Genomic DNA, 27228 nt, shown 5'->3' with positions numbered 1-27228 from the left:
CCTGTGTTGTTTGTGGAGTTTTGTGATGTTGTTTCATGTTTCTTGTTTGTGTTTTGTTTTGTTATAAGTCTTAGGCGTTTACCCTGTGCCATTAAACGGAGTTTTTGTTTTAAGTTTTGGCTACTGAGCCTGTTTCTGTAGTTCTATATAAATATTGCATTTCATTTGTGGCGGCGCAGATTATTACTTTCTAAGTGGTGTCCGTTAGATATGCCTAAAAAATCTTTGAACTTTTTTGCTATGTCAGCGTGGCCGGAGATTAGAAGTTTTAATCTTCGACGTGTTGAGCGGGAATGTTGGGCTGCATCGCTCTTAATTTTTGCATTCTTCATGGGACGGTGAACCTGAAAGAGTTCCTTTTGGTGACAGAGTCTCGGTGTATGTGTATCTATAGAAAGAGAAAATGTAAGTATACGTATCATTTCTAAGTACTTGAACGTTAACGAACGTACAATTAAAGTTATGTGTTATACAAAACAATCACTGCCTGTGCCTCTGATAATATTCCAAAAAATAGGTTTTTGAAAGCGATGCCTAATTTGATAAAAATGAAACTACATTTAACATTAAGTAAAGATGATAGTTTAAATGTAACATTAAGCATTTATTTTCCAAAAGGACAAACATTGAGTTATCTTACTCATGTTCTGAAGGATTATTTACTATTAAAGTTAATTTTTCATATTATGATTGGCATGATATGCTCTTATGGTTATAGCTTGTAAACATTACCAACCATCCGTGTTAGAGAAACCCGTCAAAACAAACATTTGCTGTAGACGAGTATCAATAGGTGCACTATTCCTCACATGAATGGAGGTATTAAAAGAACCTTTAATTTGAATTAGATAATCTTCAGCACAAAATACGCGCATTGGAGGTTATTTCAAATGTATTATGAAACCTATATTTTGAGAAGTTGTGAGGAATTTATTTTTGCAAGCTGGCATATTGATGAATAACAAATGGATTTGCTGGTTTATTAATAGTGTCCCGACTACTGACAACATCGACCAACAATCTACGAATGATGGGGAGTGAACGTGTCGTTGATGAAAACGTAAGTAAAAAGAAAGAAGTGTAATTTCTGTCCACCTGGACATTTATTAGTATTTTGGAATGAAAAAAAAAGTTTACGCGTTTCAAGAATTATTTTTTAATGTCACGAAGCCAACAAAGAACAAAAACAATCGCGGATCATAACATGTAAAAATTAGGAGTATTTATAACTCAAATTGCAGTTTCCTCCCTTTCATTTTAGTGTATTGTGTTTGTTTCTATTGATTATTTTCATATTTGGTTTCGGGTATAATTTATTTGCATGTATTATTGTTTTCTTCATACTCATATAAAAAACAAAAACCGTACCTTCATATTCACTAAAAAAAATTATATTTTTGTTTCCGATCATCTATTTTATTATTAATCAAGTATAGTTGACGGGTTTTTATCAAGTTAAAAATACCAAAGAGTATTTATCTCTCATCAAAAGTCTCCATTAACAACATTCCTGTTGACACCTCATCATTAGCAAGTGTCATCATACTCACGAGCAATTCACTTTGACACCAATTAACCCTGCGGGTTTAAGTAATGATAGTTTCTCCGATCTTAACCGAAGTAATTATCACCTATTTATGACACTTCCTAAAAATAAGATAACGGCGGAAACGCGTTGAACTTCAACGCTTGTTAGATTTAAATTGGCGTCAACGCTTGTTAGATTTAAATTGGCACTTGTTAAATTATTGGAAAAAAAATGGGATAAAAAGTATAACGCAAGGGTTATTGGCGGCAAAACAAAACATTTTGTTTTTATTTCCAAGGGACGAATGTCAGGTAACAGAGTTACGTATAGAATGTGACGTAATACGATATATTTAAGATATAATTAAGATTTAATTAAATGGATATGTGTCTACATACTGTATGTTTAGTAATGTAGGGCATATTTGATTGTCATTTGAATATGAAAGATGGTTGACAGCCGACATAGTACAAATGTACAAAATGGTCATGTTAATTACAAAAACGTGTATTCCTGTGGTTGTACATATGTAGACAACAAATTAGTATAAGAGAGATGATTTGGGATTTGAAAACAAAGTTGGGTTAGGCAAGGCAAGGAACGCGGCCTTGGGTCCTTAACGGACGGCAGTTAGGATGCGAGATTACCTTAAATATCGTGCTGTATTAAGAAGTTATTATTATACCTAGAAAGATCGTGGAACAATAAAGAACTGACATTCGAACGGTTGTTGTTTAATAACTTACAGACTTCCAACAAGTTAATTGAACAGTAGCATTACGCGAAAACTGGCATATAAGTTGGCTCTTTTAGCATGCGTCCACAAATGTATTAAATTTTCTCTTTTCTAGCATGAACCTGTTCAATGTCCACCACAAAGGCTTTGATGAAAGATTTCTTATCATTATTGGATTTTAGACCACTTGTCACTTTCCCTTTTTAACTTGCTAGATTCTTAAGACTTACGAGATGGGACAATACCATCACTTGTTTCACACTGAATCTCTGACCTTGTGATCAACTGAGGCATATTCTGATTGGATATGTTCTCAAGTTCTTGTCCTACAGTTACCAAAATCAAAGGTTTATGGTTAAGTAAGGCATACAGACCGCAGCATGGCAATGCATATATGCATTTGAAGCTTTTAAAATAACAGTATTTCATACAAAATATCAGTTATAAAATAATGTATAGTACGGCCTTAATATTTGAAGACTAGAATATTTATATGAACCGCAGCATGCAATGTGCTTAGAAGCATATCCAGCTTCATGTCATATATACGCTACAGTAAGAACTGTGTTTGTCGGGGCTGCTTGTGTGAAGTGTAACCAGTCTTGCACACTTAAGCTAGCGAATGGCTAAGCGCAAGCGGCTACACATTTACAGTAGAAACTAAGGCTTAAGACATAATTGACAGTGTATTTTTAAATTGTGTAGGCATTTTATTTGAGCTCGCTACTGCTTGATTTCAACAATAAATGGCTAATTGTTAGTTGACTTGCCCTTATTAAAGTTATAAAATTACGTACGTTTTCTGCCTGAGTATACATTATGCTTCAATGCTCTTTCACTTTGTTGGTATATTCGTTTGGAAATTTATGGTGATACGAGCAGACTAGACTGTATTCCTTCTCTAAATTGCTCAATGGAGGCTTTCTGGCAGAATATGGTCTTTCTTTTGTTCGGAATAAACTTGAACAAATACAGATGTCGTTTGCTTTTAAAATGTTTAGTAATTGTTGTATAACAATATATTAATAAGACTAGAATAAATATTAAAACTACTCCTCTGATAGTGTAAACGATACACAGAAGTATTCGATCCTGGTAGCTCCTGGGGCAGGACAATGGTATAAACGTTTATTAATTTTTGTGTTGCGAACTAAGGTAGTGTATTGAAAACACTAAGGGTTTGTGGTTTAACTTTGAAATGAAATCATTTGTATTTCATAATGATCATTTAATATATTATATTTGGCAGATGAAGATCACTTTGACTGAAGAACAGGAGTTAGTAGGAATATGTTCATCAAGTATCGCCTTCGGCAGGGCGTAATAACGTGGTAATCCACCATTGTGTTCTTAATTCCAGAAACAAGTGGTCGGTCTTCTGTTAAAGCCTTATTTTGTTCTAGTATTTTAACAAAAGCATGCGGACTTCATTTTCAATATTTACATGAAATATTTCTGAGCATATAATTAGGGCTATCAGTTTCTTTGACATTGTCATTAGTTGTCTCGTCTGTATAAATGTGTGTGCATCACCGTTTTCCCCTAGATGGGCTTTACCTTATTTGGCATATATTTATATTTCGACAAGATATAAATTCCTACAACATAGACTTTTTAATATACTGTCAGCTTATCATATGTTATCTAATTGTTGTCTGCACGTTATTTGACATCACCAACCAAAGATGCGGAATACACTGTTAGGTGTTTTCGCCTGCTTTCATACGTTGAGGGTAATGGTAAATATATGTTTACGAGTATTTGTTGTTTTTTTTTCCTTTTGTTGACATACCGATAGGGCGAAATGCTAGAGACACAACATTAGAATATAACTGCCATCGGCATCGTAGTTGACTCCCTTTTACTGCTCCGAGAATATTCTGCAGTTAAAGGACAAGCAGGTATTGGTCGCAGTTACATATGCCATTTGTTACTGGGAGATAGTGTATTGTCTTTAACTCTTCAGCTACCGAATCAGTAACGCATTTACATTCTTTCATACAAATTGCTGGGTGATTTCATAGTTTGACTGAGTTCAGACTTCGAGAGTCAATAACATTTCCACAAGTGTCCAGATAAGAAAATCAACAAATGGCGTGTTCTTTGCATTTAAACAATTTGATGACAAACTGCAGTGTTCTTCATCAAATAGCATTTGATATCTAGTCTATTTCAATGAAATATTCCTTTTTACATGCACTGGGATTGAAAGTAAAGTACAATCGACCTTGAGTAGCATAATAAAGTCTAGGTAAAGCAAAAGTTCAATGTTTTAAAGCGTGCATTCATTAGAGCTATACTTAATAGTTCTAACAAATAAGCCTGGTCTACTCAATTTGCAGAAACAAATAGAAAAGGAAATAGGTGGGAGCCGAATGCTTATATTCCTTTTAATGATTGACAGATTGGTAGGCATGCTGAAGACACAACATCGGGCTGAGAAAATCCTGGGATCTCTGAAACTAGCGTCAGAAAATATGATCTTTAATTTCATAATAAGATTTCAAACCACATTTCACTTTCAAATTCCGTTCACATTTACATAATTTGTTGTTTTGGTTATTGTGTCAGGTGAATGTTTTCTTCCAGAAAGGCTGATACGTGCAACCGCCAATTCCTGAATCTCTGAACGTTAGATCACACGAGACATGATTGGTAGGATGTTGTTCTCAGTCGTCCGGACGGCAACAACCAGAAAAACAAATGTCCCAAAATGGTAACCTTGTAACACATCTTTATAAAGGTGTTGAACCGGAGCTTCACAAAAGCTGATATACTTTCAGCTGTATGCACTTTAATGAGAAAATTAACTCTAATTAAAGATATTGATTAATAACGTAAGTTCGTAAAACATATTTGAAATGTTCTCAATGGTGTTGGTTTTTTTTGACTGACAGACATATATCCATAGCGTTATACATAAACATAATTTTGGAACACGAAAAGCTGAGGATAAGTGAACTTGGCATTACTGCTGATTTAGAAAATTATCTTGATCTCAAGGTAATTGGTACAGTAGGAAAAGGCATTTTTCGCTGGATTGTAGTGTATCCATGCTGCACATTTAAGCTACCAACTGGCTAAGCACAACCACAAATGCATGTCAGATGGAATTTTAAAATCAATTTCATTGTTTTCTTGAGTTATCTGAACAATATTACTCTCGTTCAAAAGCTTATGAAAATAGTTGCTTAAAATCATGTTTAATAAATTAATGTCAATGTTTTAAATAAGGCTCTTTATCCGGATGTTTAAAGGTGTTCAGCTACTTGTAGTGCCATGGTTAATATCTAAAACATTTTTTCAGTATGTTGCATGTGAATTTGAAATATGTATTGTTTTGTTTTCAACTGATATTCAGATGGTTGGGTTAGTCGAATGAAGTTTATCGGAATTCGACAAGCCCAGAATCTGGTTTGGCTGCATGACAGTTGGGCTGCTGTTAAACTGATGAGCTACAGTAATTGTAAAGCAGGTATTGGTTCCGTTCTTACTTACGTTTTCATTTTTTTTCAATTAGTGAAATGTAACCATATTTGATCTTAAAAGGCAGCGTCTGGCTGAGTACTAATAGTTGCGCCTGTACACATTTTGATCAAATATTCTGTCTAATTCAAAATTTCAAATATTTAGTTTGATATTGAACCTGCTTATTTCCACCATTTCATGATTCATTAGGCGCTCTGGTCTAAATGCATGCATACCCTTTTTTGCTGGTTTCTTATTTAATTTGGTTAAATTATTATTGAGGCTGGGTTTTTATGCTGTCTTGTTATATTTTTGACAGGCAAATACGAGCAAATGTCCAAGGCAGAGGTCATAAACAGGAGGTCCTGACAGGATGTGTTCGAAGGTTATCCGGTATGGAAGAACAACAGATAAATGACTATATAATGCATTTGGGACAAAGCGTACCATTTCATTTCAATTATTAATAACAGTTTACCCCAATATATCACAATATATCCATAATTTAACATAATTGACGGAAATACTAATAACCTTTTGTTCCAAACACACAAGACCCCTAACAATAAACATATCATTCCATCTTATGTCTCAAATTATCGGTATGCGGAGAAATAGCCATTTTCTTTAGTATTTATAATTGTGTAGCCTTATGTTGTATGGGTTCTCCTTTAGATAACTTTTATTTTATCAGTTACACAGATTAACTTTGTAGGGAATTGATTGCAGTTTATAGGTAAAATTTTGTGCTGCAATTTCATTTTGTTTCTGTCATTATTTTAAGGACATAGTTTCTTTGCAGGGGAAGAGTTTAACAAATGCCATTGATCCATCTGAATTATGCCTAAGATTAAATCTGTTTTTGATGTTTAACATTTTGTATTGATATATCTCACAATTTTCGTGAAAAACACAGCATCGAAATGTCACACAGTGGCTATTTATAATTTACATTGCGGTTGCCTCCCTTTGACTAATATTGACAGATTTGGCATACACATATATTGGTTGCAGTTTTAATTGACATATTTGGGGCTTTACGTTAGCGTCCGCAATTATGTTTTTCCTTACGACATGGATATAGGAATGGTGTGTGTAGGTGTGTTTTGTAGGGATGGGGGACGTGCTATCTTGGCGGTAGTATGACCTGAAAAGTATCGCCTTCGGCATGGCTTCTTACGTTGTAACCCATCATTTATTAATAAAGATAATTTAACACAAATAACAGTTACAAATGGCCTTCTGATTTTAGACCATTACATGTAAAATATATTTGTGATAAGGGCTATCATGTTTATTTTTGCATAAACAGTAAATGTCTCTCTCGTTTTGGGTGCATTACAATTCCTCCCAGGATTGTCAAAAATGTTGTCAGATTTTAGAATTTTTTGTTTTTAACTAATTTGAATTGTTACCAAAATGACACTGTTTAATATTGTACGCTTGCTATATGTTATCTTATTGCTGGCTAGACTTTCCTGTGAAACGTTTTTATAGTATTCTTTTGTTGTCGCTTTTAGTGTCAGACCGATGGAGTGGTATGCTGGATAAAGCACCGCACTTGTCTAATTTTGACTGTTTATATGAGCACATTCTGCAGTTTGAATAAAAACAGGTATATGCGTTGGAGTATCAACAGACATTTGGTAGGGTGGGGTAAAGTTTTGGGATGTGTAGTGTAATTGTTCTTCTTGACTTCGTTTATATCTGTTGTTTTCAAGTAAATGCTTTTGTTATTTGCGATTGAATATTTAATGTCATTGTTCATTTTTAGATTTTCCAATACGAGCAGACGTCCCACACTGAATCCCTGACTGTGGTTTTATGACCAAGAGACGCTTGGGCAATAGGATATCTTCATATAGGTACCATTGAACCTTTCTGTCATTTGCAGTTGGAAAATAAATAATCTTAGAATTTGTACAAAATTGATATAAATACTGATATTAATTGTGCTACAAAAACATAAGACACCCATTATTTGACAATTTTAGTCGATTTGTTTTCCGAAAGTAGCAAATCCAAAACTAGTCAGTATTTAATTTGTGATAGGGATACGGCAGAAATAATTGAAAGTTACAAAGGCAAGACATGTCAGTAAATGAATTGAAACATCTTATTGCTGATATAAAGCAGGATACTTCTATTAAAATACAAAGTGTTTGTCATGGTTATTTTTTTTTAATTTTATCATCATTGACTTTTATGTAGTTATGTCAATTTAAAAGCTGCACTCTTACAGATTTTTCAATTTTCCAACTTTTTTATTTTTTGTCTTGGAATAGCTAATTTTTGCGTAAATATCTGCTAACAAGTGATAAAAGACTGCTGACAAAAGATCAGATCGCAGCTTGTCATATTTCCGTCCCGAAATTGATGTTTTATGCATTTTTCTTAGACGGTTTAAGCCACAAAACATTAAATCTGGAATGTAAATATGAAAGTCTGCGATCTGATCTTTTGTCAGCAGTCTTTCATCACTTGTTAGCAGATATTTACGCAAACATTTGCCAATTCAAAGACAAAAACTAAAAAAAGTTGGAAAAACGAAAACTCTGTGAGATTGCAGCTTTAAGGATATATATCTCAATGATATATGATGTAAAGCTTTAAACTGAAAGGCTGTCTTCCGAACTAATTTTTGGCCGAAATTAGACCTTATTTCACACTTCACACATAAAAATATTGTTTAATAATTAAAATCGTCTGATAGCAAAGATATAGGTATTTGTAGCCTGCAAAAACCTGTTACTAGAACACGGTTTCTGTTAAACTTACTTATAGTAAATATTAATATGATCGTCTATATGACACATTTCTTTAATTACTCTTCTAATTTTTAGAATAAGAAAATGATTTTAGTTGATTTCAGAGTCCTCATATTCGGCAAATTTCTCCTTTGGAAGGCCCGAGCGTCATTCACCTTGGGCTGAGTAAGAGCAATTAACTCATTTATTAGGAGAGAAGAAATCTATGCTTCTGATAAAAACAATAACTACAGGGAAGCATCGCTTTGCATATTATCTCATTTAAATATGTCAAAATATCTCGATATGAAAACAACGTATTTGTCGGTAAAACATATCCTCAAGTATAAGTATACTTTGGCACACCTTTGAATAATTCAAGATCACTGAAAATTCATCTGAAGATATTCATTATGCCATGGCGTTATTCAAATTAACCCCAGATCTACTGAATAGTTAGGGTGTGATAGATCCCGGGGGTGTAGGTGTATTGCTTGTAAGCTCGCGACTCAGGTACCTGATTTAGAAGAGTCACCAATAATCTCAAAACTGTAGCAAGTGCCCAGATAAATAAGTATATAAAAATATTTCTCTGTGTATTAAAACTATTTGATGACGACCTGCAATGTTTCTTTTACATAAAAGCACATTTAAAATCTATACTATTTTTAAATGTATTGGGATTAATTAAAAATGAAATATACCGTCCTTTTGTAGCATAATAAACTCCAATTTCAGCAATTAAAATCTGATCTTTAAAACTAGTTCCTCGATAGCTAACACTTTTGGTATATTTCCGAAAAAGCAGTAGTCTCCCTTTGAACGTTGTTAATACTATTTTTTTAAGTTACTTCAGGACATTCAGATATTGCTTGCCGATAAATCTGACATTTGATTGCGTATGTAAGCGCTCGTGGGGGTGGGATGTGTGTGTGGGGGGGATAGGTGTATTGCTTGTAAGAACGCGACTCAGGTACCCATTTAAAGAGTTTCCCTCAGATTGGTGGATGTCTTTCAAGTCGGATCTTAGTAATCTTATGGTGTTTCCCCAAATCCAACGGAATGTTTAAACAAATTCAAGTGTGATAGATCCAAGATTTAGAAATTGAGCTGTCTATGTAACCTGATTGAGTAGAGTCAACAACAATCTCAAAACAGTAGCAAGTATCAAGATAAATAAGTGCAAGTAATTGCTCTGTGTATTTAAACTAGTTAATATGACCTGCAAAGTATCTTTTACACTTAACAAATTTATAATCTAGGCCATTGTTCAATGTGTTGGAATTGGCACTTTTTTCTCTCTTTTTTGTAGCTTGGTCAACTCCAACGCCAGCCATTAACGTCTGATACTTTACTATTAACCAGTCGATGGCTAACACTTTCGGTATATTTCCGAAAAAGCAATGTTCTCCCTTTGAATGCTGTAACGATAATATTATGCGTTATGTTAAGGATAATCAGATATTGCTTGTAGTAAAACCTGACATTTGATTGCGAATGAAAGGGGTGGGAGTTAGTGTATTTTCTTAATTGCTAAAATGCTGTATAGTCAAATGTCATGTTTCCTGGGCTTAAAAATGTAGTTTCATTGTTGTCTAGTATTTATTTCAAGCTGCAGATAATTGTTTTCGAAATACACTGACAGTTGTGTTCATCTACCTGCATTATTTTGGAGACAACCCTTATTTTCACATTGAAGGGCAACTGTTCACGATCACAAATGTAATGTTGGTGGGAAAGAAAATCTATATTATAAAGTATTGTTGCTCTGTTTGACAGACTGGTAAGCGATATGCTGGTGACACAACAATGGAATGTGAACGACATTCGGTCTATCAAAATAAACATAATTATCTCCCTTTGACCGCTGTGACGAGCACATTCCGGATTTTAACCACAAACAGGTATTAGTTGCCACAATTACCAATTTTCTGCTTAACAGACCAAAAGGTGGATTGTGAAGTGTATCTCTCATTACATACTTTTTACCAAATAGAAGATAACATAAATTGGCTAATATATTGATTGAAAGCTTAATAGTCCTGAATATATACTTAAAAGGCTTTAAGTTGGGGTTTATGTTACCTTAATTTATTTCCTTTTAAACCAAGTGTATTATGATGTTTTTGGTGTGTATGCGATGTTTGGAATCTTTGGTCCAAATGTACTCTTTAGGTTTGCCAGTACGCGCAGTTATTTCACCCTGAATCACTGATCAGGAGGACATATGAGACATTTCCTGTCATAATATTGTCCGGGTAGGTTCGGAAAATATCAATAATATGTATTTGATATGGGCTGCAGCATACCATCGGAGCTGCTATCGTCATTTGCAGTTGAACATGCATCAACCTATACATTATTATAAAAAATAAGATAATCTAGCAAAAATTGTGTTGTAATACATATGAATTCCATAGGTTGACAATAAACGTTTTAGATGTACACATTTGTTCATATAGAAACTAAGAACCCTTGTTCAATTGATGTCCTATAAAGGTTAAGGTGTAATGCTGATACCTATGACATATGAGGTGTAGAGTCCAGTATTTTCACAAACAGGTTACTATTGGACTTTAAGGATAAACAGTTTATTGTGTCTTGCAAATGAATCATTAGTGCATATGTTCTCATTCAGAAATGTCAATGTGTGCAGATGGTTCACACTGAAACACTGATCTCGATGTTACAAAAGATTTTTGTTGGAAGGAGTTTATCCTGATATGTCCATCATTTACTTTAATGACAGTGATTTACTTTGGTCACAGGACTGCTTCAAACCACTGCATCTGTCACATGAAAGATTTGACAATTACACTATTCTGTTACACATCTGAGCAAAAAACTTTGTACAATTATACATCTATAATGTTACTTACAAGGTTTGTGAATATTTTACCACGTTCTTAAATGTGTCTTTGTTATTGACTGATTTATGGCGGTATGATGAAGATATTACATCAAAATGTGACAAGACTTTGATATGCCAGTTGTCTTCCTTTCAATAATGAAAAAGAATGATCAGCAGGAGTTTTAAAAAAAAAGATGTGACAAAGCATCTCCGAATTAAACATACTATACCAGTTATGTATCTCGAAGTTTTCTATGTCGTGGACGTAATCCATTTGATCTACTTCTAATCTCGTATACAATAGTTAACTCATTAAAATATTGATACTCCTACAAACCAGGTAAACAAGTCCAAATCTAGCATTTGTTGCATTTATATATAGTTATTAGTTTGGATGACAAGTAACAAAAGGTTAAGGAACTCTTCTTCGATGCATTCTCCTTTAGATCATAGAGTTTCTTCCCTTGATATATAATCCAAGTATGTTGACACATTTTCACATTAAGAACAGATTGCATCTTTCATTAAGGTCCTTTTCTTTACACACCATTTCCAAATAATTTTTGTATAAAGTGTAATGAACATGTCTTTCCTTGTTACATTTATAAATAGACTTACTGGGAATAAAACAGTTTCGTAATCTAGTAAAATAAATTCATGATGTGCAGATAGTGGAAAATGTTTAATTCGTTGGAAAAGATGTTTTTATTCAAATGTTTATGTAATAAAAAATGAAACTATCATGCACCTTGTTGATTTCCTTTTCCGAAGACTTAACTACCCTCGCTCCATATATTATGTGCATGTATCTTTCGTATAAAATTTCATAACGCGATTGTCATTCTTTAAGGGTTCAAACTTAAATCTTAACACCAAAATGGATGAACAAACAGCTACAGAAGCCTTTCTTGCACTTTACATCAAGTAAAATATAAGTTTCTTTAACGCAGAAATATATATGATTCTGAATAAAACAAGGACTTGTGCTGGCCCTGGGACAACAAACAATTGTGATTAGGTGGGTTTATGGAATTTGCGAAAATTTGCTAGGCAACACCCAGTGTAAGATACAGAGCGCCAGCCATAGAAATGAGCATTGACAACGACGTAGAAAATTTCTAAGGCAATATACAAATTCAAACAACAACGCCAAGGTTGATGTTGAGGGAAATGTTTGTGGCAAATCAAAGTTTATACGTAGCGCAATGTCCTAGGTTATATACATTGTAATGTATAGGGTAGGTAAAAGACAACTAGCATGGGTACATACATGATTATGACCAGGGCAATTCACAGAACAATATTCGTTGCTACACCTACGACATCACCCGGGGTTATACACAAGCGTTAATTTTAGGACAAGGAACAGGCAATTCCAAAACAAACTCATGGTAAGAGTAATGGCAACGTCCGGGGCAAGTTCCAATGCAGCGCCTAGGGCAGTTTATATCGCATTTCCCCGGGATATTCCGAAGTCAGCTTAAAATATTGCAACGGCTTTCACAATTCCAATAGCAATATCAAATTATATATACATGGCAACGTCAGGGCCAATTTAAAAGGCTATTTCAAAAGTTATATACATAAAAACGTCTGAAACAGTTCTCAAGACAAATTCTAAAGCGATTTAGATGACACTGTCCAGGGATATATGCAAGACTTTTCGGGGTCAGTTTCAAAGGCGTGTTATGCAATGGGCAACCCCCGGGGAGGCTCTCTAGGCACCACCCATATTATATGTTCACGGCAACGTCTTGGACAATTCCTATATCAATGCACAGGTTTATAAACATAACAACGTCGCGAACGATTCCTAAGACAACGCCCATGTTTAAGATAAGGCAACGTACGGCGCAATTTCCAGTGTTATACACGGTGTTATGCATAAGGCATCGTCCAGGGCCATCCGAAGCTAACACCTAAGGTTATACAAGGCAATATCCGGGGCACTCTGTGTCTATCTGAATACGAAAGAGCAAACGAGTAGACCTTGTGCTATTTTACTGACATTCAATGCTGTGCTGTTATGCTGTTACATTGGTGTTGATATATTTAAACTATTTGTTGTAAACTCGTCGCGATACAAGACGTTTTTGAAATACACACAATTAAGGTATAACCTTTCATATATATATATATAAATAAAAGCATGAAATTGAACTTGGATAACTGGAATCGAGCCAGTAACACTAAGACACTGTATCTTCTCCGTAGTAAAACATTGAAATATTTTAGGACAAATTTAAATCATACAAATAACAACAGCAGCCAAAACATACTTTGCCGACGTTCACTGAACACATGCATGACCAGGTTTAAGAGCACGCACGCACATGATTGATACGAAACAACTAGTATATTTGATGTATTGTATGAGCGCTCTGCAAATAACAACAAAAGTCATTGGAATCAGTGTAGATATGAGTGTGTCCTTATTAAATATATGCCAACGCTCATTGAGTTAAACTGTCTTATTAGCCACCTTTATTGACACATGCCAATTTCTTGATCTTTTTTATCTGAATTTCTGATAAACTGAACATACGGCAACAAGGCAAAATCAATGCACTGAATGTACTTATGGAAAGTGATTGTATTCTCGATTGAGTGGTTCATTACTATTCGGAACGTAATAGAATGAAATTCTTTTTACCATAAAAGCTTAATTTCCCATATAAACCGCAGATGTGCCGTTCTAATCATATCGATATATCTTTGAACATTTCGCACAATGATCATATGTTTATCATAAGCACATAATGATGCAAAATGTCATTAGCTCGGAAAATAATTACCATACCTTGGACAAACTTATATATTAGGCAGACAACTCGATGAAGAAGCCAACATTTTGTCCGAACAAGTGTTGCATTGATATGAAAACAAGAAAACTAAACAAACAAATAAAATTACCAAAATTGAAATAATAAACATTAAGAGACTACTGAAAAAAATTAGTCTTTGCACGCATAAATTTGAATAATATGCACATTATACGTCATTTAAATATTTTGAGTTAAACATAACTTCAGCGGTTTTGTTTAACGTGTATTCTTCTTTAAAGCTGCATTCTCACAGATTGACCACTTTGACAACGTTTTGTTTGTCTTGGATCGACCTAATGTTTGCGAAAGTTTCTGGAAACCAAATTTCAAAGACTGCTGACAAAAGGCTCCACATTCTTGGTAAAATAAATATGATATAAATTGAGGAATACTTCAAAAATTAATTTTATTATTCTTATTATACTAAGAAAAAAATGGATTTAATATGAGTTCAAAAAGCAGAAAAATTACGTAGTGAAACTGATGATAAAATAAATAAATTTGAGTAAACGAGTTAGTAAACGGGTGGATACACACTTTGTTTTATTAATAACGGAATATGATGTAGTCATTCTTTTGGAGTCGTGGACATGGAAAACTAGTAAGTTAAATCTAACAGGCTATGACAGTTTTAATTTTTACAGAAAATAAGAATAGTGGTATAAATAATGATGCAGGCGGAAGGAAGATTTGGAGATTATATTTTTCTGGAAAACTTATTTTGCCTCGGTGCAAGTCACCAATCATTTTTTATTGTATTCATTTGTCGATACATGGATGTATGATAACTTAATAAGTGAAAACACGTGTTATCATTTCCTTAGTAATACCGTTACGTTCCTTGAAATATAAAACATGTGACTGTGACCAGTCATTCTACTTTTAATTAGGTAAATGAAGAATAAGTATTGAACGGTTTGCTTTTCATCAATAAGATTGAAATGGTAAGTAATTAAAAATAGAACATCAATGTGATGGAACCAGTATTTTTCGTTTCACAAATCATATTGAGCGCGTGAATGCCGGACCTCAAATTTTCATTAGAGCGTGATTAAACTGCATTCGGTAGTTTTCGTCATTGACCGTAAAAATACTTCAGGTACAAAGTGCAGAATTGTGCAGAATTTGTGATAATTGTAAAGCTAGTAATGTCGTTTTTTATATAATTTCACATTAACACTGCTCAGCGCACGAGCTCAGGTATTTACATTCAAAGCGGTCCCCGTTAAATCTACCTTTTACTCTTCGAACGATATGGGTTAACATTTAAGAAGTTTTAATCCACAATTCTTAGTGCTTAAACGTTAATTCAGTACAATCACAGTGATTTACATTAAAAACAATCACCGCCTGTGCCCCCGACAGTATTCCGAATATAGATTTTGGTGAATGATGCTGAATTTAATAAAAATGAAACAACATAATTATAACATAAAGTAAAGGTTATATTTTCAATGTAAAATTCAGCTTGTTTTTTCATATGGACAAACATTAGATAATTTAACTCATGTACCGAAGTAATATTTTGCTTTTTCTGTTTATGGTCCATATTATGATTTGCATGATACATGATATGCTATATTTTGTACAGCATGTAAACATTACTAAACATCCGTTTAAGAGAAACCCCGTCAAAACAAAAATGTGCCGCAGTATTTATAAAGGATATGTTCATCGTTGACCCACATCCAGATAGAGTCGAGTATCAGGTGTACTATTCCTCACAGGTATGGAAAAGGGTATTTAAAGGACCTTTTATTTTGAAATAGATATTTTTCACACAAATAACGCATACTGGAGTTAAATTTTAATGCTTAATCATGGAACCAACATTTTGAGAACCTGTAAGGAATTTATTTGCAGCTATAGTTTTTCTAATTGACAGATAAACGAAAAACAGACGGATTTAAATAATATGATAGTTGATTTATAGTGTTCCGACATAACGTAAGTTAAAAGAAATAATTGCTATTCTTATCAATCTTGCTTTATCTTACTATTTTGTTGGAACTAAAAAAGATTGATGCCTTTTGAAATGTCTGTTTAAATGTTACAAGGCCAACACTAACGAAAACAATCGTTGGATCTATAATTTTGAAAAGCACTTTTAAAAAATAGCAATCTAATATTGGTAACGAAATACTTTCGGGTCGTTGCATTGTAGTATGTCTTTCAAAACAATGAATTTTCCCATATACGATACACTTCGTATATATCATTTTTCGCCTTGTACACTGCGTCCTTGTGTCTACTGAAACCTTTACATTTAATTTATATCATAATTGAATAGTATTCAACATGTTCTTCTTATTCTTTTAAGGACGCAGTCTTTTTTTAAAGGTTTAATGCATGTAAAACATTGTATATCAATCTGAATCTGTATTGCTGTTTCTTCATCTAATTTATCTTTACTATGACAAGATCTGTTTTTATCAATTATTTCAATATTTCAAACGATTTGAGTAAAAATAAACATTTAATGCTAAAGACATAACAGTTAAATGTGACCAGTATTGGCTATTTATAACCCAAATTGCAGTTTTCTCCCTTCTCCTGGTTGATAGACTTGAGATACACAGATACTGATTGAATTATATATTGGCTTGTTTTGCTAGCTTCCGCAAATGGATTATTTTGTTTCTCTTTTCAAGCATGGACCTGTTAAATGTCCACTATAAAGACTTGATGAAGGTTTTTTTTCATATTTGGATTTCAAACAAAATGTCATTTTCCTATTTAATTAACAGCATTCTTAAGACTAAATCCGCGAATGGCTTCTTTCAGATGGGCCAATACTAGCACTCGTCTCACACTCAATCTCTGTACCTTAAATGACCTGAGGCACATTCTTGAAGGATGTTATCCTGAGTGATTGTCCGGCAGTTACCTGAATGGAAGGTAGATTACTAGGTAAAGCCTATAGACCGTAGCATGGCTTTGCACGTACGCATTTGAACTAGAACCAGAACAAAGTATAACAGGCGAGTTCAGCAACATGCACTGTTTGGTGGGCGGAAATCATTTCAAATAGAAGAAAATGTCTAATTACTGAGTTTGTCAAATATATTTAAAATAGTTTTTATTGACAGGCAGAAAAATATGGCGACATACTAAAGACACGACAACGGAATACGGCTTGCTGGCGAAAAGTGAATCTGACGTCAGTAAGAACTGATGTTTATCGGGGTTTGGTGTTCCGTAGGAACAAGATGGAATCAATATTTTGCTTTTTAATGTATTTTAATCTTTATTTTCTGGTATGCTATATGTCGTTGAAAAATTCATCAAGTATGGCCTTCGACTTGGCGTCCAAAGCGAAAACCCAAGTTTTATTTAATAAATTCATTCAAGAAACACATGGTCTGTTTTCTTTTTAAACCGTCTTTGATACTGTTTTGAGCAAAAACAAGCCTAATTCATTTTTAATATTTTACAGGAAACAATTCCGAAACATGTAATCAGGGCAATCATGTTCTGGAACATTTACGTTAGTTGTCTCGTCTGAATTCAATTTTTGAGCGTCGCCATTTGTCAAGATACAAATTAGTACCACACTTACAATGTTTCAATATTGTTGTCTTATGATATGTTATCTTAATTTTGCCTGGATCTCATTTGATGTTACAAACCCCAATGTCGAAAAACACTTGTAGCTGTGTCCTCCTGCTTGCCTTATTTCAAAGATAAGACTTTCATATATTGAAGGTAATGGTAAATATATGTTATTGATGCATTCAGATTTTAACATTTTACTGTATTGGACAGACCGATGCGGCGGAATTCTAACTAATGCTATGACAACACAGAATCGTAGCTGAATTCAATTTGCCGCTGTAACGAGAATATTGCAGCTAAAGGACAAGCAGGAATTGGTTTCAGTTACAAATTACATTTATTGAGTGTTGGTGTATTGTCTTTTAACTATTCATCTAACACATCAATACAATTTTTTTTAAAAGTTGTCTTTAAAGATGGCTATATCTAACACCGTGTAATACAGTGTCAATGTATTGATAAAGTAAGCAAGATTTTCACAGAAGTATCTAGTGTGCAGACTCAACAAAATGGGTCGTTCTTTGTATTTAAGATCTTTGATGACAAACTATAGCGTTTATATTACATTAAATAATATTTCAATTAGATACTCCATTTTACAATCACTGTGACTTATCAAAACATGCAATTGACCTTGTGTAGCATTATTTCAGCCAGAGTTCAGTGTTTTAAAGTTTCCATTCATTACTGATGTACTAAAGAAAGGTAACAGAAAAGCTTGAGCGAATGTTTTCCTTCAGATAGGATGATAGGAGCAACCGTCAACCACCGCCATTTTCTGGTAGGATGAGGGCAAAAACAACAACAGGAAGATATCTAGGTAAAATATATTGACGTCAGCATTGCTTTGCACAGGTTCGGAACTTTCAAATTATAAAGTTCTATAAAAACCTGTTAAGTATTTAAATAATACTAAGTAAGGGCAACAGATTTAATGTAAGAACTTTAAAATGTATTCCAATGTTTTTTGTAGTAATCTGGAACACATAAATTGTTTAGTCTTGATTAATGGTTTGTTATCATACACACTGTATGGCTGGTATAAAAAGGTTAGCTAAATGTATGGAATATTATTGTTGTATGCACTTAATATAAAGCTGTTGAACTAGAATTTAACAAAAGATGATATCTGTTTAGCTATATGCCCCATGTTTTATAAAACGTTATAGTACAAAGCATTGGATTAGCATAAGCTGAGGATCAGTGAAACCGGCATTACTGTTCAAATAGAAACTTATCATCAGGCGTTTCTGACAGTTATTGGTAAGGGGGTTGCAGAGTAGCAGCTAAAATCTGTATTAGCACAACCTGTTACATATTTACAAATTTTCGACATAATGGGCAGTGTCATTTACTTGCCTAAGCGTTTGATATTGGTTCTAAACTGCTTGCTTCCCACCGATAATGGCTACTTTTGGGATGTCATGTTCTAAATAGATCCTTAAATCTACCACAGTTTCCTGTTTAACTCAGTATATATAACACTTCACCGTTCTGTTTCACAAGGTTTTTATATATACATATGTTAGGAACATTAGTGGGTTTTGATATTGCTCTTGCAGTAAAACTTTTTTATTTAAGATGGAAAACGATTACTGATCTGAAGGTCACAAGGGGCGCTTTCTGGCGACGTGTCGTCTTGAGTTGTCCGGCATAAACCTTAAGCAAAGGTAAACGTAGTTTGCAATTAAAACTGTAATGTTTGCAGAATTTTGCAAGAGTGAGATAAAAACTGTAATTATTTTGTAATAATATGAAAGACACTTAAAAGTAAGTCTTAATTATGCAAGCTCAAGGCCAGTTTTTAAAGATTTTTGATTCAACTTGTTATTCAAAATAAATTTAAATTTTGTAACCAATGAGCAGTTATTCCGAAATAGAAATTGATGTTTAATAAACATAATAATTGATGTGAAATGATTAAATTAATTTCACAAAAATGTTTTAGCGAAATCGTCAATGATATTTATGGCGTACCGATAATATTTTCGACCAAAATTACTGCGACAGGTGATATCTGTTGTGTACACCGTCCGAACGAATATGTTCTATTATGTTACACAGATGATATTAAGGCTATAATGTTCTTGTACCATGAATGTAGATGCCTTGCCAGTTTATACAGTGGACGATAAACAGAACAGTTGGATGTTTGACTATCATTTCCTTAACACTTAATTGACAGTTTTGACAGATTTGGTTTATATCTATGAATGGTGCTTTTACTGCTTTGTAAAGAAAAGTAACGTATTGCTGGCTATGGTTAAAAACTAATTTTTGAATGTTTCAGATGGAGCTGTATGCCGATGAACTATATAGGAATGCGACACGCATATAATCTGTTTTGGCTGTATCACAGTTGTCTCCCTTGGGCTGTTGTTTAACTTATGATTTATATGTTGAGACAAAAAAGGTAATAGTTTAAAGGTTGAGGATATGACTTACATTTATAATATGTTTGAGTGTAGCCATGACCTTTTATGTCACTATTGACTTAAAATTGACAAAGATAAGGCTTTGTATGGGAAAGGAGTGTTGTTCAGTGTACAAAACTTGATTTTCTTTTTTTATTACATTCTGATTAATTTTCAACCCAGTTTCCTCTTATAGGTTAAAATGTGGAACATTTTGGATCCAGCTGATTTAACCTCTCGAAACTGAATTATCTCTCTTAACCAAGACAGTTTCTGCTTGTGATGTTTTATAAAACAAAATGTTTGATTTATCTCATAATTCACGTGAAAACATTTTTTACATCTAAATGTGAAATCCATTGGTTATAGATATCAGACATCGCAGCTGTCGCTCTTTGACTGATATTTGACCAAAGACATTGGTTTTATAATAGAAATTTATTTTGTTAGCGACTGCAAATCTATTTTTAAGCTTTAACCTACTATGTATTCACCAAAATGACTTCATGTAGTGTTCCCTTTCATAAGTCTGTTTCAAACACATGTCACTTTTCTATTTAAGTTACATGCTTCTTTAGACTAGATAAGTAAGTGCGTCGGGCGAATGCTTTATCGTAGATATATCGGACTACACCCTTTTTGAACAGTCCCATACCATACCCCAATAAAATGCAGAAGGCCGAATTTTAATCCTTAAAAATGTTTATTTATACATGAATCATGTCCATTAAAAACGTTTCTTTGGCAGAAGAACGACACTATGCTTAATAGAAGGAAGCACTTCTTTGCTTCTTATTTCAATAATACCTTTATAAAATGACAAGCTATGTGTCATTGTAAACTTTATTGAAGATTCGCCTTCGGCAATATTGTTTAATCCACCATTTTATTTAAAACTTTCTTTAATCAAATCACAGTCACACTCTTGGGAGCAATTATAAGCGATTTTAAACAGAATTCAATTTTTTAATATTTTACATGACACACTTCGGAAACATAAGACCATGGCTTCATGTTATTTTTTAAGGTCTGATTTAGGTAAACTTCAGACTATTACCAAAATACAAATGTTTATTCAATGTTGGCTCTACTCTTTGTGTTTACATTGTTATGTGGACCTCATATGAGGCTACAATCCGACAACCTGATAGCTGTGTTCTCCTGCTTGAAAAGTGTCCGAGAAAATAGCCATTTTCCATTGAAGAAATGGGTACTTGACAAAGTTGTGACACATTTTGATAAAATGCATTGTTTTTGCCTTATTCGCAAGACCGATGAGGTGGTATGCTGTAGACACTTGAAACGTTATCAGCCTTCCTTTCTTCAAAACAACATTGCAGTAATCTCCCTTTGACTGCTGGAACCCAAAAGGTTTGCAGATTGAGGGCAAATAGGTACTGATTGCATTGTTATTAGACATTTCAGATGTGTTTTTCTTTGAACACATTTCTATACTTTCAAACAAATTAAGTCCCTTAAGTTGGATAGATTTCAGACTTGTTTTTCGGCAAATATTGCTGTCTTAGTTATTAGATGGTGAAATTATTAGCATTAACACACATTTGTCCTGATGATATAGTCAACAAAGGGATTTAATCTGCATTTAAAATGACAAGCTGCATTGTGTCCATGATATTAAATAACATTTTCAAACCCAGGCTTTTTAAATACAACACTTTAATGTGATTTAGTCCAAACCCATAACTTTCACTCAAATTGCAGGAACAAGTAGCCTTCTGTCGGAATACTGTTCTGACACTAGGACTAAGTGATGATAAACTCTTTCCACTCAAAATATTTAGACAAGTATTATTTGGTGAAGTCATAAGACAAATTATTTATTTTTATAATGTTATCTGATCTAACTCTCAGATATGATACTGCGAAAATAGTTCTAGATACCTTGCTGCAATTAAGGGAAGAAATAAAAACAATAGTGGCATTATTTGAGTAGTTATCACAACTGCTATTTTCCTCGTTATATGCTTAATGTAAGACTAATATGAATAAGTGGCCTACTGTCTGTAATCTAATTGAATTTACGCTTCAGAACAATACTTGAAAGGAGCAGATGTCTGTGTCAGGATCCGTGCACCATTTTTAACAATATGGTTTCTGATCGACTGAAAAACTTAAGCATTGAAGTTGTCGAACATAATTTGCAGCTTTCTTTATGAGCATGTTGTTGGTATACATATTTGCGGTATTGCAAAAACACAACAAAGGTAATGTGACTGTTTGATGAAGCAATAACAGTTATTGTGTATTATCCGTACTCGCAGTTGTCTCCCTTAGGCTGATGTTGATGGATATGAAAATTAAAAACAAACAAATATATATTGGTTACTGGTTAGATCTTACAATTGAGGGCATTTTCAAACTTAAAAGCCGGTGTCATTCAAACTGCCAACGTGCTCTATTGAAGATTGAAACTTACGTTAATACTAAAGTAGCATTCCCGTTTTTTTAAATGATTGTTTAGACAAAAAATGTTAATGAGTCTTGCAATTGAATTTATAATGCAAATATGGTCTTTTAGATATGCCAAAACGAGCTGACGACCCATCATTCAGCTACACCTGAAGTAATATATTTTGTTACGAAATGCTAATGTTATTTGGCCTGTTAAAACATTAGACCCCATCGGGTTTAGCTTGGCATAAGCCACCATGGTGTTTATGTAAAGGCTTGGTGTATAACCTATGTCCTCAGACAAATAGTTGAGTTATCCGTTTAAAAAACCGATGCACGTTATTATTCTGGTCACCTTTTGATGCTAAGTGACTAGTTCGACTAGTATTTGGAAAACACTAGTTTAGGATTGAATAATTGTCTAGAAAGGTCAGCCATATTAAGCAATCTAGAGAAGGGAAATTGACATCATTGATTATTTGACATATTTTATGCTTACAATCACTGAGCTTTGGCTGTAAATGTGACTCTACACCATATATATCTTAAAGATGTTTAACTAAGATACTTGTTTAACCTCAAGCATCAAAACAATTAAGGCTAACAGTTGTTTCTTGAAGATGAAAGTAGATGCCTGACTTATAAATATTTCGCTTGCAGAGCTTTGGCTTTAAATGTGAGTTACTATGTATACAACCTTAATGTAAATTTGGGAATTGAATACTAAAATAAAAGAAATATAAAATCATGTAGTTCACAAACTGGTCCGCACATAGATTACTTGTTAGATAAATATCATGACTCTATACCATAGATATGTTATAAATGTTTAACTAAGAGGCATGTTTAACCTCATTTGTTGCAGAGCATCAAAACAATAAAGGCAAACAGTTTCTTGAACGATGAAAGTAGATGCCTGACATGTAGATATTTCGTTTGCATGATGTGGAAGAACATCATAAAAAATGTATTCAGATCAAGCATTGGCAGTTTTGGTTTCAAAACGGGTAAATGGGTTTAAAAAAAGTTATGTTTAAATGTAGTCCGTGTAGTTTATAGCAAGTATGCATTTTTCTTAATAGTAGGCTTCGTTCACATGTTGGCCTATTATCTATAATCGTTGCCTTGATTTTGTATGCTGCACATCAATAATTATAAATGTGGCCAGCTTCATGCACTGGTCTTAGAACAAACATTATCATTTAAAGCAACATATGATAATCAAGTTTGTATATATACATTTAATTGATTCGTGTTGACGATACGGAATGCTTCAAACGCAGCAGTTGAAAGTGACAGTCTTAAGATGTTTTTGACTGCAATACAGTTGTCTCCCTTAGTCTGATATTTAGAGAATAATTTGCATATTAAGAGCACACAGGTATTGATATGCATAACAACTAATATATATATTAAGTGATTTTAGTGTTGCAATCTCATACCAGTTTTCGTTCTGTTAGAAGCAGCTTGCTTTGTACAACCAGTAAACCATTTACAATCTTTAGACCAGACAGCAAGTGTCCTTTGCAAATGAATGCCGACAATGCTAATTTTCACCCAAAATTGCATAATATTGTTTATTTACTGTTTAATTTATTTAGTACTGATAAACGTTCCGACAAGTGTGTGATTATGGACATGATTACTAGATTAATCCCCCATTTGATACAGCTTCAAGTTGTTTCACTGATAGTTTCAAGTCGGCAATCTCATCATTTGAGGAAAGCAATTTTGATAAGTGTGTGGTCTGTTTGTGGTGTTTTTAAAAGTGTTTGTATGTGTGGGTTTCATTTGTTCGTTTCTCTTGTAACTTGTCGTTTGGGCCTGACCTTGTGCCCTTTAACAGGGTTTATTTTTTAACTTAGCACCTGGGCTTGTCCCTGTATTTTACATTGTATTATGGATGTATTGTTTCTTATTTTATTACATTCACTAACACTCAGAACCTCTGAAGTAAACTTAGTTTAAAAGATTTTTGACATAATATTGTGTCTAACGATTTAATCGTAAGTTCAATTGATCTATTTCAGTAAGAGATATATGAGCAGACTTCCCACAGAATATCCTTGATATGGACGTCATGTGGAGCTCTTCCTGGCAGGATATAGTCATTGGTTGTCCATCAAAAACCAGAAACACACATAGAAAGATAGATACATGTAATGTGTTTTGGTTTGTTTACATGTTTGTCGAGTCAGAACTTATATGAATATGTTACATCTACCAATGGATAAATAGCTGATTTCTCAAGGAAACATTACATGCAAATGACAAAGTGTGTTTGTGGTTCACTTATGACGCTCTTGTCTCAATTGAGTAAACAGCGATACAAGTTTAACTTTTTGTTGTAAATGCTGTTGTTTTTTGTATAGACATTTTTTTATAATTGTCTTTACAACTGCAATGGTGTAATGTTTACGCGAATGGTGATTATGAAATCTCATGTAAGCCACCATTCATGACAGAAGATAGAATTGAGAGCAGAAAGTCGAAATAACCATATGTGTTTGTAATAACCACTTGCAGTTATTTGCCTTTATCCCTAAATCATTTTGGTATTTGTTTTACCATGAGTTAATATGGAATAATTTTGAAATATATATCACTATTTTATTTTAGCAAAAAAAATGTGAATTCCTTTTTTTTTTTTTTTGCTTACTGTTCAAGTGTTTTTAGCTTATTAAATTTAATTTCTTTGTTTTCTAGTCCTAATTTAACTTTTTGAAATACTGCTGTGTCCATCTACCTGCATTACTTTGAAAACAAGCCTTTCCAAAATTTAAGGCCACGCTTTGGAAATGGCTTTCAGCTAGTGTTCAATAACAATTGAGTTTGGAAATGCGTATCATGTAGAAACTGTGTACTTAGCAGGTCTGTGTGGACTTGCATTGGGATTAGCTTTCTTAAGCTGAATGTAAGAGTTATTACATTACGTCTTCTGGACTTGAACTCGACCAGACGAACATATGTTATGGAAATAAGGTTGTAGCCTCGATTCGAAGAAATGAATGACGGACATCATTGCCGGCCGAGTTTCCTGCTTGTAGGCACTTTACTGAAATTTCCACAAAACAATTACAACTGACATAACGTCGATGCATTATTGTCGAGCGGAGGGAAATCACACCTTTATATAGAGAACATATTTAAGTTGTATTAAAGGTTTTTCCTATTACGTTTTCATATTTAACTTATACTAAACGAGTTTTAAATATAAACATCTTAACAAAAGCATATGACTTATGTTCTGAATATTATAATGGGCAACAAATCTTATGTGAGTTATTATGCTGAATCGGTTACTTTTAACCTCCCCTGGCGCATTTGGTATAACAACATTGCATTAAGTTAAAGATAGACGACATTGCCTCTTTCGATGTCAACACTTTACTAACGAACGGAAAACAGCTCTTCGTTTACACAATAATTGTAAACATTATTGGATTTAAAAGACATTAAATGAGACTGGTCAATTACTAACAATGGCAATTAATATTAATTAATGGTAGCAACTTTGTGTTGCAAAATTTACCTGGCATACTGTAAATATTAACTAAACTGGTAAATACTCTTATTGATAAGCCTTGTTTGAATAAGTGAGTTGTATTTCGAACCCCTACAGCCTGCTTAAACGCATTTTATTTGCCCGGTATTACATATGATTTCTGCACTACATGTACTTTACTCTTTTTACATATTGTCATTGTGTTAAGAGTAAAATCAAACTGTATACAACAATGATCAAGTTCTTTCGTTCGACCATAGGTCATTTACACTTGAGCCGATATGAACTCTCATTTGATATGTGATATATATTTGTGGTTGTTTTCCTAGTCTAATTTGCTTTGTCTTAAAGTTATGAGTGTGGATGGCAAGTAAACCAAAGTTAACTCTTCTTAGCTGAATACACTTTTAGATCATAGAGTTTCTTCCCTTGGTATGAAATACAAAAATGTGTCACCTAGCCTTGAATCAGGGCTGGTGCCTGTTATAAGACTAATGACATTTAGGTGCAGTTTGAGTTAAGGGCCGTTTCCAAGGCATGATTCAGAGTTGTATTTATGAAAATGTCCGACGTAATATGCATGACAATGTCTCCGAGTGCTGCCCATAGGCATCATGCACTGTTATTTTAATAGCATCCTTCTTGGAAATCCTAAAGACAAAACCGAGTGTTTTGCAAATGGCAACACTCGGGGTAGCACCAAAGCCCACACCATTGTTATATTTTAATGGCAATGTTCTGGGCAATTCCCGTAGCAACACTTGTACACAGGTGTATGTTCATGGTAACGTTTAGGGCTTTTTCTTAGGCAGCGCTTATGGTTAAAGATATGGCAGCGTCTGGGAAAGCTGTCCGAGACAAGTTGAAATGACATTGAGATACAACTTCATTGATCCATTTTGCATTGATAATATGTTTATCTAAATAAGCGATTGAATGAATCAATAACGACCCGACCTTAACTGCTTGAAGTGGCAATCGAACATGAATGCTGATATAGATGAATACTTCGTTGTAATAGTGTAGACTTTTTTAAAAAGCAAACTTTTAAGCTATAACTTTCAAATAGATAAAAGCTAAACTTATAGTATATAATCACTTTCCCTGGCAGTTGCTCTTGAATATCTGTGGGCAATGAACCAATTACACTTAGTCAATTCATATTTGCAGAAGTTACAACCTTGTGA

General features: G+C 33.6%; 1 long non-coding RNA gene and 1 pseudogene across 1 annotated transcript; one reads left to right on the top strand and one right to left on the bottom strand.

Annotated features, from left to right (window-relative positions):
- The window catches only part of LOC128240309 (protocadherin-like wing polarity protein stan), a 91409-nt pseudogene that overhangs the window by 31910 nt on the left and 32271 nt on the right, over positions 1–27228 (bottom strand).
- Positions 875–25234, top strand: LOC128240312 (uncharacterized). The gene is made up of 11 exons (XR_008262137.1): positions 875–1060; positions 4854–4980; positions 5626–5739; positions 6052–6125; positions 7507–7597; positions 16940–17065; positions 18451–18530; positions 19292–19380; positions 20001–20123; positions 21395–21518; positions 24567–25234. It is a non-coding gene; the product is annotated as an uncharacterized LOC128240312 (long non-coding RNA).

This window comes from Mya arenaria, chromosome 7 (assembly GCF_026914265.1).
Source record: "Mya arenaria isolate MELC-2E11 chromosome 7, ASM2691426v1".
Lineage (NCBI taxonomy): Eukaryota > Metazoa > Mollusca > Bivalvia > Myida > Myidae > Mya > Mya arenaria.
The sequence above is the reverse complement of the archived record's forward strand: the minus strand, read 5'-3'. Positions and strand labels throughout refer to the sequence as shown.